General features: G+C 46.9%; 1 long non-coding RNA gene across 1 annotated transcript; it reads right to left on the reverse strand.

The window, feature by feature from the left end:
* Positions 1-11,549: 11,549 nt before the first annotated feature.
* LOC148140891 (uncharacterized) lies at positions 11,550-14,547 on the reverse strand. The gene is made up of 3 exons (XR_015753100.1): positions 14,202-14,547; positions 13,181-13,216; positions 11,550-12,001 (listed from the first exon to the last, which is right to left on the reverse strand). It is a non-coding gene; the product is annotated as an uncharacterized LOC148140891 (long non-coding RNA).
* Positions 14,548-14,980: the final 433 nt, after the last annotated feature.

The raw sequence follows: 14,980 nt of genomic DNA on the forward strand, positions 1-14,980 counted from the left end.
GCAGGCCTGGTAAATGGATTTTATAGATCGGAGGTTGGCCTTTGTGATTGTCCGGGCCGAGTTCACCCCTCTCTGTAACCGTCCCCGATCTTGAATGGTACAGTTGCCATACCAGGTAGTGATACATCCAGACAGAATGCTCTCAATGGCACACCTATAAACGTTGGCAGAGCGTCATGTCAAATTCCCTCAGCTGCCTGAGGAAGAAGAGACATTGTTGGGCATTTGTCACCAGTGTGACCACATGAAGAGTCCAAGAAAGCTTGTTATGGATGACCACTCCCAGGAGCTTGACACTCTCCACTCGTTCCACCTCTGTGCTGTTAATGTGTAGGGGGGGCATGAGTAACATCCCACCGAAAGTCAATAATGAGTTCCTTGGTTTTGCCAGCATTGAGAGTTAGGTTGTTCTCAATGCACCGTTTTTCCAGGTCTTCCACCTCCCGTCTGTAGACTGTTCATTGCCATCTGAGATTCGATCGACTGTGGTGGTGTCATCAGCGAACTTGTAAATGGCATTAGTCTGGTATTTGGTGACGCAGTCATGGGTATACAGTGAGTACAGTAGGGGACTGAGTACGCACCCCTGGGGGCCTCCAGTGTTGAGTGTTAGTGAGGATGAAATATTGTCCCCAGTCTTCACTGAGTGTGGCCTGTGGGACAGGGAACTAAGGATCCAGTTGCAGAGAGTGGGGATTAGTCCAATATCAATAAGTGTAGTCATCAGTCTCGAGGGGATAATAGTGTTGAAGGCTGAACTGTAGTCAATGAGTAGGATGCTTATGTAGCTGTTCTTGGAGTCAAGATGTTCTTGGACGAGTGAAGGGCAAGTGACATGGCATCTGACGTGGATCTGTTGGTCCAATGGGCAAATTGGAGTGGGTCAAGAGTAGTGGGGAGCCGAGAGAGGTTGTAGATGTCCGAGAAGACCTCTACCAGTTGATCTGCGCATGATCTGAGTGCACGGCCTGGTACTCTGGTCCCATCACGTTGCTTGGATTCACACGCAGGAAAACTGACCTGACCTCTGATGCAGCGACGGTTTGGAGAGGTTCATCAGTACTTGTTGGAATAGGTGTTAGCTCTCCACCAGAGGTCTGCTCAAAGTAAGCATAGAAGGTGTTGAGACGATCTGGGAGGGATGTGTCATCGTCTGCTATCTTGCACTGTCTCTTTTTCAAACCTGTGATGTCATTCAGCCTTTGCCATAGTTGCCGGGTGTCTGTCTGGGTCTCGAGTTTGGATCAGTTTTGGTCCTTGGCTGTCTTCATGGCTCTGTGAAGGTCACACCTGGATTCCTTATATTTGAGTGGGTCTCCTGATGTGAGGCCTCACACCTGGTTTTTAGCAGGTTCTGTATGTCCTGATCCATCCAGGGTTTCCTGTTGGGGAACAGCCGGATTTCAACACTATCTTGAGGGCATACAGTCAAGACCATCCAAGGGATTGTGTTATGAACCAGACCAAATCCCCTCAAAATATTCAGAAGATAGTCTGGACACTAACTTTTTCTTATTTTAAAGCTCAACATGAGATGCTGCATTCCAGATGCAATTTGATTGGTCCATCTACCGGATTTAAAGCAGAACACACTTTATTCCCCCACTGTAGTCAAAATACAATAAAATAACAACTCTATTAAAAACATAACAGAATAATTGAAGCAATAACTATTAGTAATTATCTGTTCCAATAGAGTAATATCCCATTAATATATTCTTGGCAAATAGTAAATTCAGAAAACAGACTGTCTCACATCCAACTGCAATAACAGGAGGAGAACCCCCAGCTTTTGGCTGTAACTGAGAGAGGGACAAATAGATTCCACGTCATCAAGACCCAACAGCAACTGTTGAAAGGTATATAAAATATCCTGGTTCTGTGGGAGCTTGACCCCACAGGGTCATTCAGGCTGCTTCTATTATTCCAACTTATAAAAACCCCAAGGCCTCACAAGCTGTTTACTCTCACGGCTCAGCTGGACGGCTCAGTACCTCTGCCTTAAAATCGCTCTTCAAATAAAAACCAGGGTAAAATCCACCACTTCATGCCACAGTGTCATCACAACTGGGAGAACAAAATTGTATTTGTATATTTTTTTCAATTTGGGATATACCTAATAAATCAGCTAAATTTGAATTTGTATTCGGACATGAGGTGGGGGGACCATTTAAATTAATTCAGGTGATTCTGGAAGTAAACAAGTGCTCAGACATGTGTAGTTTTGCTAATGGGGATAAGGTGATAGTGTTCCTGTCAGTGGGAGGTGAACATTAAAAGGGAAGGGTTAGTTGGCTTTATAGAATCAAAAGGAAATTGAGTGAGGGGAATTATTTGATAAGAACGTCAGGTAGAAAGGAAACTGGGTGGGAATTTGCTCAGAAGGTGTTTGAGAAGGAAGAAAAGTGAGATGAGAATGGATACTTGTTACAACTCAGAGGGAAGACCCAAATCCAAATGAGTCTGAATTTGATTTTCCTCAAATTAAATTGGACAATGAGGAAATTTGCACTAAATTACTGAGTTCCCTTCCAGAGGAAAATCAAACTGACCTGAATTTCTGATTGCAATCACATAAAGATATAGCTGGGAAGTAGTCAAGTAATTGCTCATGATGGAGATATAGGAAATGCTTTTCCACTGAAGAAGCATTCTTGTAGACTTAATATTCTCAAATTTGTAAAAGTTCCAAAAGAGTTTGAAAACATGCTCAGCGATGACATAATTGAATGAGTTGCAGTGAATGGAGCTCACGCATAGTGATGGTCCCAAAACCAGATGGTACCCAACAATTTTGTGTGGACTATCGAAAATACAACGCAGTGATGGAACCTGCTTTGTACCCTATGCCAAGATTGAAAGATTACATTGAGAAGGTGGGACAGCTTGAACTACTCAGAGGATACGGGCAGGGGACTTTAACTGAAAGAGTGAAGGCAATTGTGGCTTATATGACAGCGAGCAGCCTTTACCAGTTCAAAGTGATGTCTTTTGATACGAAAAATGCCATATTTTGAAGACTAACTAAGAAGGCCATTTTGGGATTGTTCGATTGTGTGATGTACTTGGATGATCTTGTCATTTTCAGACACATGTGGAAGGATCATTTGGAGTATCTCTCAGAATTATTCAATCAACTTCCGAAGGCGTGCTTGGTGCTAAACCTGGTGAACAGTGAGTTCACAAAAATCCAAGTCATGTTCTTCCGGCATATCATTGGACAGATGGCCCGATAAGCTGTGAAAGGAAAGGGTAATGGGGAGCTTTCCATACAGTGGACAAAAAGAGGGCTGAGGAGTTTAATTCAGAAAATGTGAGGTGCTGCATTTTGGGAAAGAAAATCTTGGCAGGACTTATACACTTAATGGTAAGGTCCCAGGGAGTGTTGCTGAACAAAAAGACCTTGGAGTGCAGGTTCATAGCTTCTTGAAAGTAGAGTTAAAGGTAGATAGGATAGTGAAGAAGGCGTTTGGTATGCTTTCCTTTTGTGGTCAGAATATTGAGTACAGGAGTTGAGAGGTCATGTTGCAGCTGTACAGGACATTGGTTAGGCCACTTTTGAAATATTGCATACAATGATGGTGTCCTTCCTTTCAGAAAGATGTTGTGAAACTTGAAAGGCTTTAGAAAAGATGTATAAGGATGTTACCAGGGTTGGAGGACTTGAGCTATAGGGAGAGGCTGAACAGGCTAGGGCTGTTTTCCCTGGAGCATTGGAGACTGAGGGGTGACCTTATAGAGGTTTACAAAATTATGAGGGGCATGGATAGGATAAATAGACATGGGCTGGAGGAATCCAGAACTAGAGGGCATAGGTTTAGGGTGAGAGGGGAAAGATATAAAAGAGATCTCAAGTGCAACGTTTTCACATGGAGTATGTTACGTGTATGGAATGAGCTGCCAGAGGACGTAGTGGAGGCTGGTACAATTGCATTTAAAAGGCATCAGGAAGGTTAAATGAACAGGAAGGGTTTGGAGGGATATGGGCCAGGTGCTGGCAAGTGGGACTGGATGACGTCAAGATAACTGGTCAGCTTGGATGTGTTGGATCGAACTGTCTGTTTCTGTGCTGTACACCTCCATGACTCTATAACCAGGTTTTAACGAATGATTGAGATAGATTTTTCTTGGGAATGTGCTGCCACAAATTGAACAGTGGATCCCAGATCCACCAGGTCAGAATCCTGATTCTTCAGGTGAGACTTTCCCCAGGAGTGGCTCCATCCAGTGTCAGCAAGGTGATGGCTCTCACAGTCGAAGGGATCTTCAGGGCTGGTTTCCCTCACCCTTTCTCATCTTCAACAACTTGTTCCCAATGACAGACATCTGTGTTGCTTTGTGTCGGAGTCACTTTGAAACAGACATTATAATCTTACTGTTCACTCTGAACTTACCCAGATAAGACCATCCTCAGGATTGGATCCTCAGGCACTGGAACCACATGAGCTGAACATTGTCACCGTGATTCATGGTCAGAGCATCGATAGCTGGTAGCTCAGCTTTTAGATGGACTTTAGTGTCAGGATCTTGTTTAACCACCTGATCTCCATTGGCAGTGTGAGGTAGCTCAGGGGAAAGTGATTCCAGATCATAATGTGGTCTGAATACATGATCCACATTTCACAGACAGAGAGCAGGATCCTGTCAGTAGGTGGATTGCACAGAGTGAGAGAGAAAAGGCAGAGAATGAAAGGGAGATGGACAGATATCGGTCAGTGTTAGATATGTCAGTTTGCACTCATACACAGCTCACTCAGGAGTGTAGAAAGATATACACGGATGGGGATAAGTACAAAGTCAGAGACATCTGTTTGCACCCACACACAACATACTGATGGACACACACACACAGATATAGATACAGTGTTAGATAAAGATACCCAGTGATGGTTCATTATCTGGATGGCGTTGGTCCTTCATTGTGCAATGATGGAGATGTTAGGAAGGTAAAATTCCAGTCTACCACAGAGTGGTACCCAGACCTCATTAACCTCGAGCTCTTCAAGAACACTTCCACGGCTGTTTGAAGGGATTGACACCATGAACCATTGACTTTTCAGACACGTAGGGTAAGATGGATCCTCCCCACAGCTCCTCCAGTTCCATCTGAGAGATTAAATGTGACCATTCTCTTTCCTGGTTGGAATCTCCAGGACCTGGTTGGTCAAGTGGTTAGTTGAGAAGCTAATGAGAACAGGCTCTTGTTTTAAACAGGACTGAGTTTACTTCATGGTAACATCTCGGTCCAGGATACACTGGCGTTGGGGAGTGAGGGGGACATTGTTTTACAGACGATGAGGGAGATATCCATGCTGGGTCTCACCCCTTCAACATCCACAGCTGATCTCTTCACCCAAGTCCATGTGACATCATCATATTGGGCAGTGCTTAATGTACTCCTCAGCATTAACCCTTTCAGAGCCAAACCTCATTCACCAATAATATGTGAGACCCAGAATGGGGCATTTCATGGAAAGGGATTTCAAGTCCCATAGATGCTGAATGAAGCAAGGTCTTTGTCTGCAGCCCTCCCACCACACTACAGGAAGAGATTGATGACCTTATAAAATCCCTTGAGTGAGCTGTCTGATTAACGTGATGTGTATATTGTAAAATATAACCGACAATTATAAATGTGGTGAGGCAGCTCAGAGAGCCACAGACTGCACTGAAAGGATGTGACTGACTTTGCACTTTGTGTCATGCAAATTGGATTCAATACGGAATTTTTTTTTTACAATTTTTACAAAGCAAATATGCAAATGAGAAAACAATCTTTTCCTATTTATATCATTAAACTGACTGTAAATGCTGATAATTGTGGTTAGTCATCAATAAATAATTGTTGGTTGTTGATTGAATTCATTGCTAATAATTTCACGAGATTTTCACTCAGCAGCTTGTGGGTCCTCGTATCAGCAGTTGTTGAGGGTCAGTTCAATGCGACCTGGGAGAGTTAAGGCCATTCATGGGTCACAGGTCAGTATCAGTCACTGCTAACCCTCGGCTGGCTGGGAATTCCATGGACCCTGGTGTTCTTCCTGGTACTGAGCCTAATTCAGGACACAGTCACAGGGGAGACACTCAGACCCTGGGGGAGGGAGGGGAGTGCAGAGAGAGAAACGAAGAATGTGGTGTGGGGTCTTCATGGAGTGGATTAATGACAGAGAGTGGTGTGGGACGTTTAGTTCCAGTGGATCCAGTATGGGAGTTGATGGTGAGAGTCTGGTACAGAGAATCCAACATGGAGATTCAGCTGGTTCCCTGCAGTCATGGGAGAGCCCATCTCCCCAGTGATCCTCATGGAGCATTCCATGTGCTGGAGGCAGACCCACAATGTCATTAGGGAGGGAGGGAATTCCAGATTTGGAGCCAGTGACAGTGAAGGAATGGATGGTCAGGTTGGTGAGTGGCTTTGAGGGAATTTGCAGATGATGGTGTTCCTCGGTGAAGCTACAGAACAGGACGAGGTGTGCAGAAACAACAGGAGCAGCAGAGACAGAGCTCAGTGATTCCACAACCAACAGATCAGATCTGCTGTCCTACCACATCCAGTCATGACCATTCAACAACTCAATGTAGGAGGAGGAGGCTCCACTTGGGTTGTTGGATTCCTGTTCCAGGGACAATCCCGATGTACCGTCACCTCCCCCAGTTGGAAGGACTGAGCCATATGTTTACTGTGAGAGGAGGATCCCAGGGTCCTAGTGCTGTCCTGATACTCCAGAGCTGGTGGGGGAGGCCTCTTCTCAGCCCCAGCCTTACTGGCTCAGAGCCTGAACCTCAGCCTGGCTGTGCTGGAGCTTCCCCGTCACTGGGACCGGGTCATCACTTAGCACTTGTTCCATTTTTCTGCTTCTGCAGCTTCACATCAAACAATGGATCAAATTTCTCAACAAATAGGGTGTAGTCTCCAAAGATTGTTGTGTTACTGGTTTTTCCAGTTTATAAACAGAAGCTGTTTCCCCTCAGAGTGTTTAATTCCCAGTCCCTGATTGGAATAGGGACAGTGCATTCCCAGAATGTTGTGATCCTTTCCTTTACCTCCCTGTGTTTTTCCTGAGTCTCTCCCGATGAGTACAGAATTCAGTTTTCCATTCTCTCTCTGGGAACTGGGAGATTAAAGGCCATTCATGAATCACAGAATCCCGACAGTGTGAAACAGGCTATTCGGCCCATTGAGTCAACACCGACCCTCTCAAGAGTATCCCACCCAGACCCACCGCTCTATTCCATCCCGTAACCCTGCATGTTCCATAGATAATCCACATGCACATCCCTGGACATTGTGGGCACTTGAACATGGCCAATCCACCCAAGGTGCACCTGATCGACTGTGGCAGGAAACTGGAGCACCCGGAGGAACCCCATGCAGACTCAGGGAAACTACATACAGATAGTCACCCAAGGCTGGAATCAAACTCAGGTTCCTGGTGCTGTGAGGCAGAAGTGCTAACCACTGAGGCATGGTGCCACTCTGGGTCATGGGTCACAGGTCAGTATCAATCACTGCTAATCCTCTGCTGGCTGGGAATCCCATGGACCCTAGTGTTCTTCCTGGTACTGAGTCTAATTCAGGACACCGTCACAGGGGAGACACTCAGGCCCTGGGGGAGGGGAGTGGGGAAGGGGAGAGTGCAGAGAGAGAAACACCCAGGCTCACCCCCAGGGTCAAGGTTCTGGGTCATGTGGCAAAGAGAATTGGGCTATTCTACCAGGAAAGGAAACACCTGATGGGATTTATAAAACATTAAACAGTCTGGAAAAGGGAAATCTGAGATTGGTTTTAAACTAAACCGAGAGATTCAGAACAGGAGGACACAGTTACAGTGAGAGAGATTCTTCACCCAGTCAGTGATCAATGAGCTAAACCTGACAGAGGGAACATGGACTGGATTAAGAGCAAACTGTGGGGGTGAGGGGTGGGGGAGGGGGAATTGATGGTGAGAGTCAGGTACAGAGAACCCAGTGTGGGAAGGGAGGGGGGGGATTGATGGTGAGAGTCAGGTACAGAGAACCCAGTGTTGGCGGGGTGGGGGAGATTGATGGTGAGGGTCAGGAACAGGGAACCCAGTGGGCTGGGTGGTTACAGTTCATTCACTGCACCCTGCTCCTACCAATAACCATCAGATGGGAACACATTTCCCCATTAAACCTCATGGCACAGCCCCAAGCCCCTCCCCTCCTGTGGGATGTGAACAGGTCGAGCAGATGAAGACTGTGTGTCCATGAGGTACTGTGGGTCATCAACACCAGCAGAACTGCCATCCAATACAAACTGTAACCTCATGGCTCACCCCAACCCCCAGTCTCTCATTACCACCAAGCCAGGGGGACCAACCCCGGTTCAATGAGGAATGTGGGAGGGATCACAGGAGCAGGACCAAGGAGAGATGAAAAATGATGTCTTTTTTATCCACTGGAGAGACGTGGGAATCACTGGCTGCTGGAATTTATTTCCCATCCCAAACGGTCCTTGCGAAGGTGGGGGTGAGCTACCTTCCTGAACAGCAGCAGCTCATGTGGTGGTGGGAGGGAATTCCAGGATTTTGACCCAGTGACAGTGAACCAAGTGCAATATACTTCCAAGTCAGGATGGTGAGTGGCTTGGAGGGGAACTTGTAAGTGATGGTATTGGTCAGTGAAGTGACAGATCAGGACTGATTGTGCAGTAAACAGCAGAGGGAGTAGAGTCAGAACTTAGTGTTTCCACAACCGATAGATAAGATCGAAGCTCTGCTGCCCTGTCACATCCAGGTGTGAAAATTGAACAACTCCCTGGAGAAGAAAGAGGCTTCTCATTCTGGAATGATACTTTGGTCACTGGATTCCTCCTCCAGAGACAATAACCATGTATCACACCTCCCCCAGTTTTTGTATTGATTTTGTTTTTGTGGGATGTGGGTGTCTCTGACTGGCCAGCATTTATTACCCATCCCTAGTTGCCCTTGAGAAGGTGGTGGTGATCTGCCTTCTTGAACTGCTGCAGTCTACCTCCTGTGGGTTGAGCCACAATGCCATGAGCGAGGGAAATCCAGGATTTTGACCTGCAACAGTGAAGGGATGGTGATATATTTCCGAGTCAGGATGGTGAGTCGCTTGGAGGGGAACATGAAGGTGGTGGTGTTCCCATTTATCTGCTGACCTTGACCTTCCAGATGGAGGTGGTTGTGGGTTTGGAAGGCACTGTTTAAGGATCTTTGATGAATTTCTGTAGATAGCAAACACTGCTGTAACTGAGTGTCAGTGGTGGAGGGACTGGATGTTGGTGGATACAGTGCCAATCAGTTGGGTTGCTAAGTCCTGGATGGTATCAAGCTTCTTCAGTGTTGAGATGGCTGTACTCATCCAGGCAAGCAGGGAGTATTCCATCACACTCCTGACCTGTGTCTTGTAGTTGGTGGACAGACTTTGGGAAATCAGGAGACGAGTTACTCACTGCAGTATCTCTAGCCTCTGACCTGCTCTTGTAGCCACTACATTTTTGTGGTGAGGACAGTTGAGTTACTGATCAATGATAACTCACAGACTGTTGACAGTGGGGGGATTCAGTGATGGTAACACCATTGAATGCCAAGGGGTGGTGGTGAGATTGTCTCTTGTTGGTGATGGTTATAACTTGGCATTTGTGTGGCGCAAATGTTACTTGCCACTTGTCAGCCCAAGCCTGGATATTGTCCAGACCTTGTTGCATTTGAACATGGACTGCTTCAGTGTCTGAGGAGTTGCAATTCGTGCTAAACATTATGCAATCACTGGCAAACATCCCCATTTCTGACCTTATGATGGAGGGAAGGTCATTGATGAAGCACGTGAAGATGGTTGGGCCTAGGATATTACCCTGAGGGACTCCTGCAGAGCTTTCCTGGAGCTGAGATGACTGACCTCCAACAACCAAGACCACCTTCCTATGTGTCAGGTATGACTCTATCCACTGGAGAGTTTCCCCCAATACCCATTGATTCCAGTTCTGCTCGAGTTCCATGATGCCACACTCGGTCGAATGCAGCCTTGATGTCAGGGGCTGTCACTCCCACCTCCCCTCTGGAATTCAGCTCTTTTGTCCATGTTCGAACCAAGGCTGTATTGAGGTCAGGAGCTGAGTGACCCTGGCAGAGCCCAAACTGGGCGTCACTGAGCAGGTTATTGCTGAGCAGGTGCTGCTTGATTGCACTGTTAATGACACCTTCCATCACTTTACTGATGATCGAGAGGAGACTGATGGGGCAGATTGGGTTTGTCCTGCTTTTTGTGTCTAAGATATACCCGGGCAATTTTCTACATTGTTGGGTAGATGCCAGTGTTGTAACTGGACTGGAACAGTTTGGATAGGGGAGTGGCAAGTTCTCGAGCACAAGCCTTCAGTACTATTGCCTGAATGTTGTCAGGGCCTGAATCCTTTGCAGTACCCAATGTCTTCAACTGTTTCTTGATATCACGTGGAGTGAATTGAATTGACTGAAGACTGGTATCTGTAATGCTGGGGACCACTGGAGGAGGCTGAGATGACACTTCTGACTGAAGATTGCTGTGAAACCTTCAGGCCTATCTTTCACACTGATGTAATGGGCTGTTTCATCAGTGAGAGTGGGAATATTTGTGGAGCCTCCAGTGAGTTGGCTGGATGTGGCAGGACTGCAGAGCTGAGATCGGATCTGTTGGTTGTGGGATAACTTAGCTCTGTCTATCACTTGTTGCTTATGTTATTTGACATGCAAGTCGTCCTGTTTGGTGGCTTCACCAGGTTGGCACCTCATCTTCAGGTATGCCTGGTACTGCTCCTGGCATGCCCTCCAGCACTCCCCATTGAACCAGGGTTAATCCCCTGGCTTGGTGCTAATGGTTCAGTGGGGGTTATGCCAGGCCATGAGGTTACAGATTGTGCTGGAGTATGGTTCTGCTGCTGTTGGTGGCCCACAGTGCCTCATGGATACCCAGGTTTGAGCTGCGAGATCTGATCCAAGTCTGTTCCATTTAACACAGTGATAGTACCACACAATACGATGGAGATTATTCCCAATGGGACAGTGGGACTTTGCCTCCACAAGGACAGTGCGATGGTCACTCTCACTGAGACTGTCATGGACATTTGTACCTGCAGCTGGCAGATTGGAAAGATGGAATCAAGTATGTTTTTCCCTCTTGTTGGTTCCCTCACCACCTGCTGCAGACCCTGTCGAGCAGCTATGTCCTTTAGTACAAGTCTGATGTTGGTCATCAAACCCATCACACACACTCACATCCTCAGGGAATATCGATGGAATGGAAGCGATGTCCAGAATCTCCATCAGGTTCTGACACAATCTCCATTCCCTCACACTTGTGTGTTCCCACTCTCTGGGAATGGACTTTCCCTGATTGTGTTGACGGGTATGGAGTTATCTCCTGGGACTTGGATTTTACAATAGAGGCAGATGGATATGGTCTTAACTCCCCCAGTTCACATTGAATTGAAGCTCAGCATCTGCTGGTTCCAAGAGCCACAAGCTGCTGCTGTGTAAATGAATAGAATCGTTCTTGTGAAATATTAATAAAAATATCAAAATGAATAAGTCAATAAATAACTTTTAATTAATACAAATGACACATATTGGTGATTGTAGTTAAACAATGGTGATAAGTAGTGATAGATTTTAGTATTCAACAATAACTCAGATTTATAATATTTATATACTTATTTAAGAATTAGAATATGTAAAACTGATATTTATGTACAGAGATTTACATAACATTTGAAATTTGTAAACGTCAAATGCAAAATCAATTTCTTTCAATATAAAAACTGTCTCCGAGTTCTCTCAGGACGTTGCTTCATTTCAAGTCAATCAGTGACCCACTGAAGACAGTGAGGATGAGAAAGTGTGAGGGAGGAACCATCTGTGAAGATCCCTCTGACGGTGACACTGCTCACATTTCTGAGACGGGATGGAAACACGGCTTGAGAAGGTCTCACTTGAAGAATCAGGATCCAAACCTGGGGATCTGGGATTCACCGCTCAATCTGTGGAAACACATTCCCAGAAAAATTGATCTCAGTCCTGAAGGAATTGAGTGTGAACAATGAGCTGTAATTCTGTGTGTCTGCTGTGATATGGAAGGATAGACAATGGTGTCCATGTTCACACTGGAACAGGAGAATCCTGTTATTCCGCAATGAGGCTCCGGGAATGGCCTGCAGTAGGGCCCAGGAAACCCACAAGGTCAGGAATGGACAGACACGAGGCAATCACTTCAGGTTGGGAAGGGGAGGGGAATTAATCTGACAGGGTTTACCAGTGACTGGGTGGGTGGGTCAGGGTCAGGAGGGGAGGGGAATTGGTCTGACAGGGTTTAACAGTGTCTGGGAGGGTGGGACAGGGTCAGGAGGGGAGGGGAATTAGTCTGACAGGGTTTAACAGTGTCTGGGAGGGTGGGACAGGGTCAGGAGGGGAGGGGAATCAGTTTGACAGGGTTTGACAGTGTCTGGGAGGGTGGGACAGGGTCAGGAGGGGAGGGGAATTAGTCTGACAGAGTTTAACAGTGTCTGGGAGAGTGGGACAGGGTCAGGAGGGGAGGGGAATTAGTCTGACAGGGTTTAACAGTGTCTGGGAGGGTGGGACAGGGTCAGGAGGGGAGGGGAATTAGTCTGACAGGGTTTCACAGTGACTGGGAGGGTCGGACAGGGTCAGGAGAGGAGGGGGATTAGTCTGACAGGGTATAACAGTGACTGGGAGGGTGGGACAGGGCCAGGAGGGGAGGGGAATTAGTCTGACAGGGTTTAACAGTGACTGGGAGGGTGGGACAGAGCCAGGAGGGGAGGGGAATTAGTCTGACAGGGTTTAACAGTGTATGGGAGTGTGGGACATGGTCAGGAGGGGAGGGGAATTAGTCTGACAGGGTTTAACAGTGACTGGGAGGGTGGGACAGAGCCAGGAGGGGAGGGGAATTAGTCTGACAGGGTTTAACAGTGACTGGGAGGGTGGGACAGGGTCAGGAGAGGAGGGTGATTAGTCTGACAGGGTATAACAGTGACTGGGAGGGTGGGACAGAGCCAGGAGGGGAGGGGAATTAGTCTGACAGGGTTTAACAGTGTCTGGGAGGGTGGGACAGGGTCAGGAGGGATGTGAAAATGCTACAAATAAATCTAGAGAATATAAATCTGAATAAATTTCAGTCAGAGAAAAGTTGACATGTCACTTACTGAATCATGAACAAGCTGCACCAGAGATATCAGAAGCTGAGAAAATAAAAACAGAATGTGAGAAGTTATATCAAATATAAAATGAGACAGTGTGAGATATTCTCTATCACTCAGTCGACCCAGGATTTAATCGCCCTCAGCACTAACTAACCAGACTCTCCGAGCCCACCCCCCAGTGGGAATTAAGGGTGAGTGAGTGGAGGGAGGGGCAGTGGGGGAAGAGAATGGAGGGTGACAGTTCGAAGGAGAGACACTGGGGACATGGAGTAGAGAAACAGGACAATAAGAGAGTGTTGGCTGAGAAACAGCATTGTGAGGAGACGGACCCATCACCCTGAGCAACACCCTGGCAAATATAACTCTACACTCTAATAGGGGTAGCACGGTGGCTCAGTGGTTAGCACTGTTGCCTCACAGCACCAGGGACCCATGTACAATTCCCACCTCTGATTAGATTAGATTCGATTACTTACAGTGTGGAAACAGGCCCTTCGACCTAACAAGTCCACACCGCCCCGCCGAAGCGCAACCCACCCATACCCCTACATTTACGCCTTACCTAACACTACGGACAATTTAGCATGACCAATTCACCTGACCTGCACATCTTTGGACTGTGGGAGGAAACCGGTGCACCCGGAGGAAACCCACGCAAACATGGGGAGAACGTGCAAACTCCACACAGTCAGTCGCCTGAGGCGGGAACTGAACCCGGGTCTCCGGCGCTGTGAGGCAGCAGTGCTAACCACTGTGCCACCGTGCCGCCCACCTCGGGTGACTGTGCGGAGTTTGCACATTCTCCCTGTGTCTGTGTGGGTTTCCTCCAGGTGCTCCGGTTTCTGCCCACAATCCAAAGGTGTGCAGGTCAGGTGAATTGGCCATGTTACATTGTTAGTCAGGGGTAACTTTAGGGTTGTGGGATGGGTCTGGGTGGGTTACTCTTTGGAGGGTCTGTGTGGACTTGTTGGACTGAAGGGCCTGTTTTCACACTGTAGGGAATCTACTCTACACCTCCCATTACCTTATCCATCATTCCCAACACTCTGTCCCCTCAGTCACTTCCTGGGAGCTGTTGTGTAGGTCCCATTTGGTGAACCTGCAGAAACAAAATAAATGTCCATTAGGATGGGGAATAATCCATTCTCAGAGAGTGAGAACACAACAAGTGTGAGGGAATGGAGATTGATGTGGGGGTGTAGGTATTGGACTCGAGTGAACACAGTCAGAAATCACACACGACCCCAAGTTACAGTCCAACAGGTTTGTTTGAAATCACAAGCTTTCTGAGCGTAGCCCCTTCCTCAGGTGAAGTGAGAGAGAAGCTCACAGACACCAAACTTATCAGCAGGGAGATCAAAAGATCATCCAAATGGGGTGAGTGGAGTCTCTGCAGGTGATCACAAATGTCAGATGGTGGGAGGAAAGTGCCAACAGCTGGATAACAAGAGAAGGGATGACCCAGAATCCCATTAAATGGGGCAGAGAGATCATTCCAAAACATTAAAAATACGGTGGGACTGGAGACAAACCAAATGCCTGGAATAACATGATTGGTATCAGAGTCACACGCCGAGGGTAAAACCAAAGTAATAAGTCATCCAAAACTGCACAAACTCATTAAGGGAGAGAGATCTTCAAAATTTATCAAGGAGATGGTGCCCAAACAAGGCAGGAAGGAAGGTTTACAGGGATTGTGTCAGAAATCCTCATTCCCATACTCCATCCTTACACTTTATGGAGATGCAGAAAATCCCTTCCATTCCATTAATATTCAGTCAGTGAGGGTCTGATTGGGTGCAG

This window comes from Chiloscyllium plagiosum, unplaced genomic scaffold (assembly GCF_037043375.1).
Source record: "Chiloscyllium plagiosum isolate Xiang-an unplaced genomic scaffold, Cpla_swu_hap1 HiC_scaffold_35, whole genome shotgun sequence".
Taxonomy (NCBI): domain Eukaryota; kingdom Metazoa; phylum Chordata; class Chondrichthyes; order Orectolobiformes; family Hemiscylliidae; genus Chiloscyllium; species Chiloscyllium plagiosum.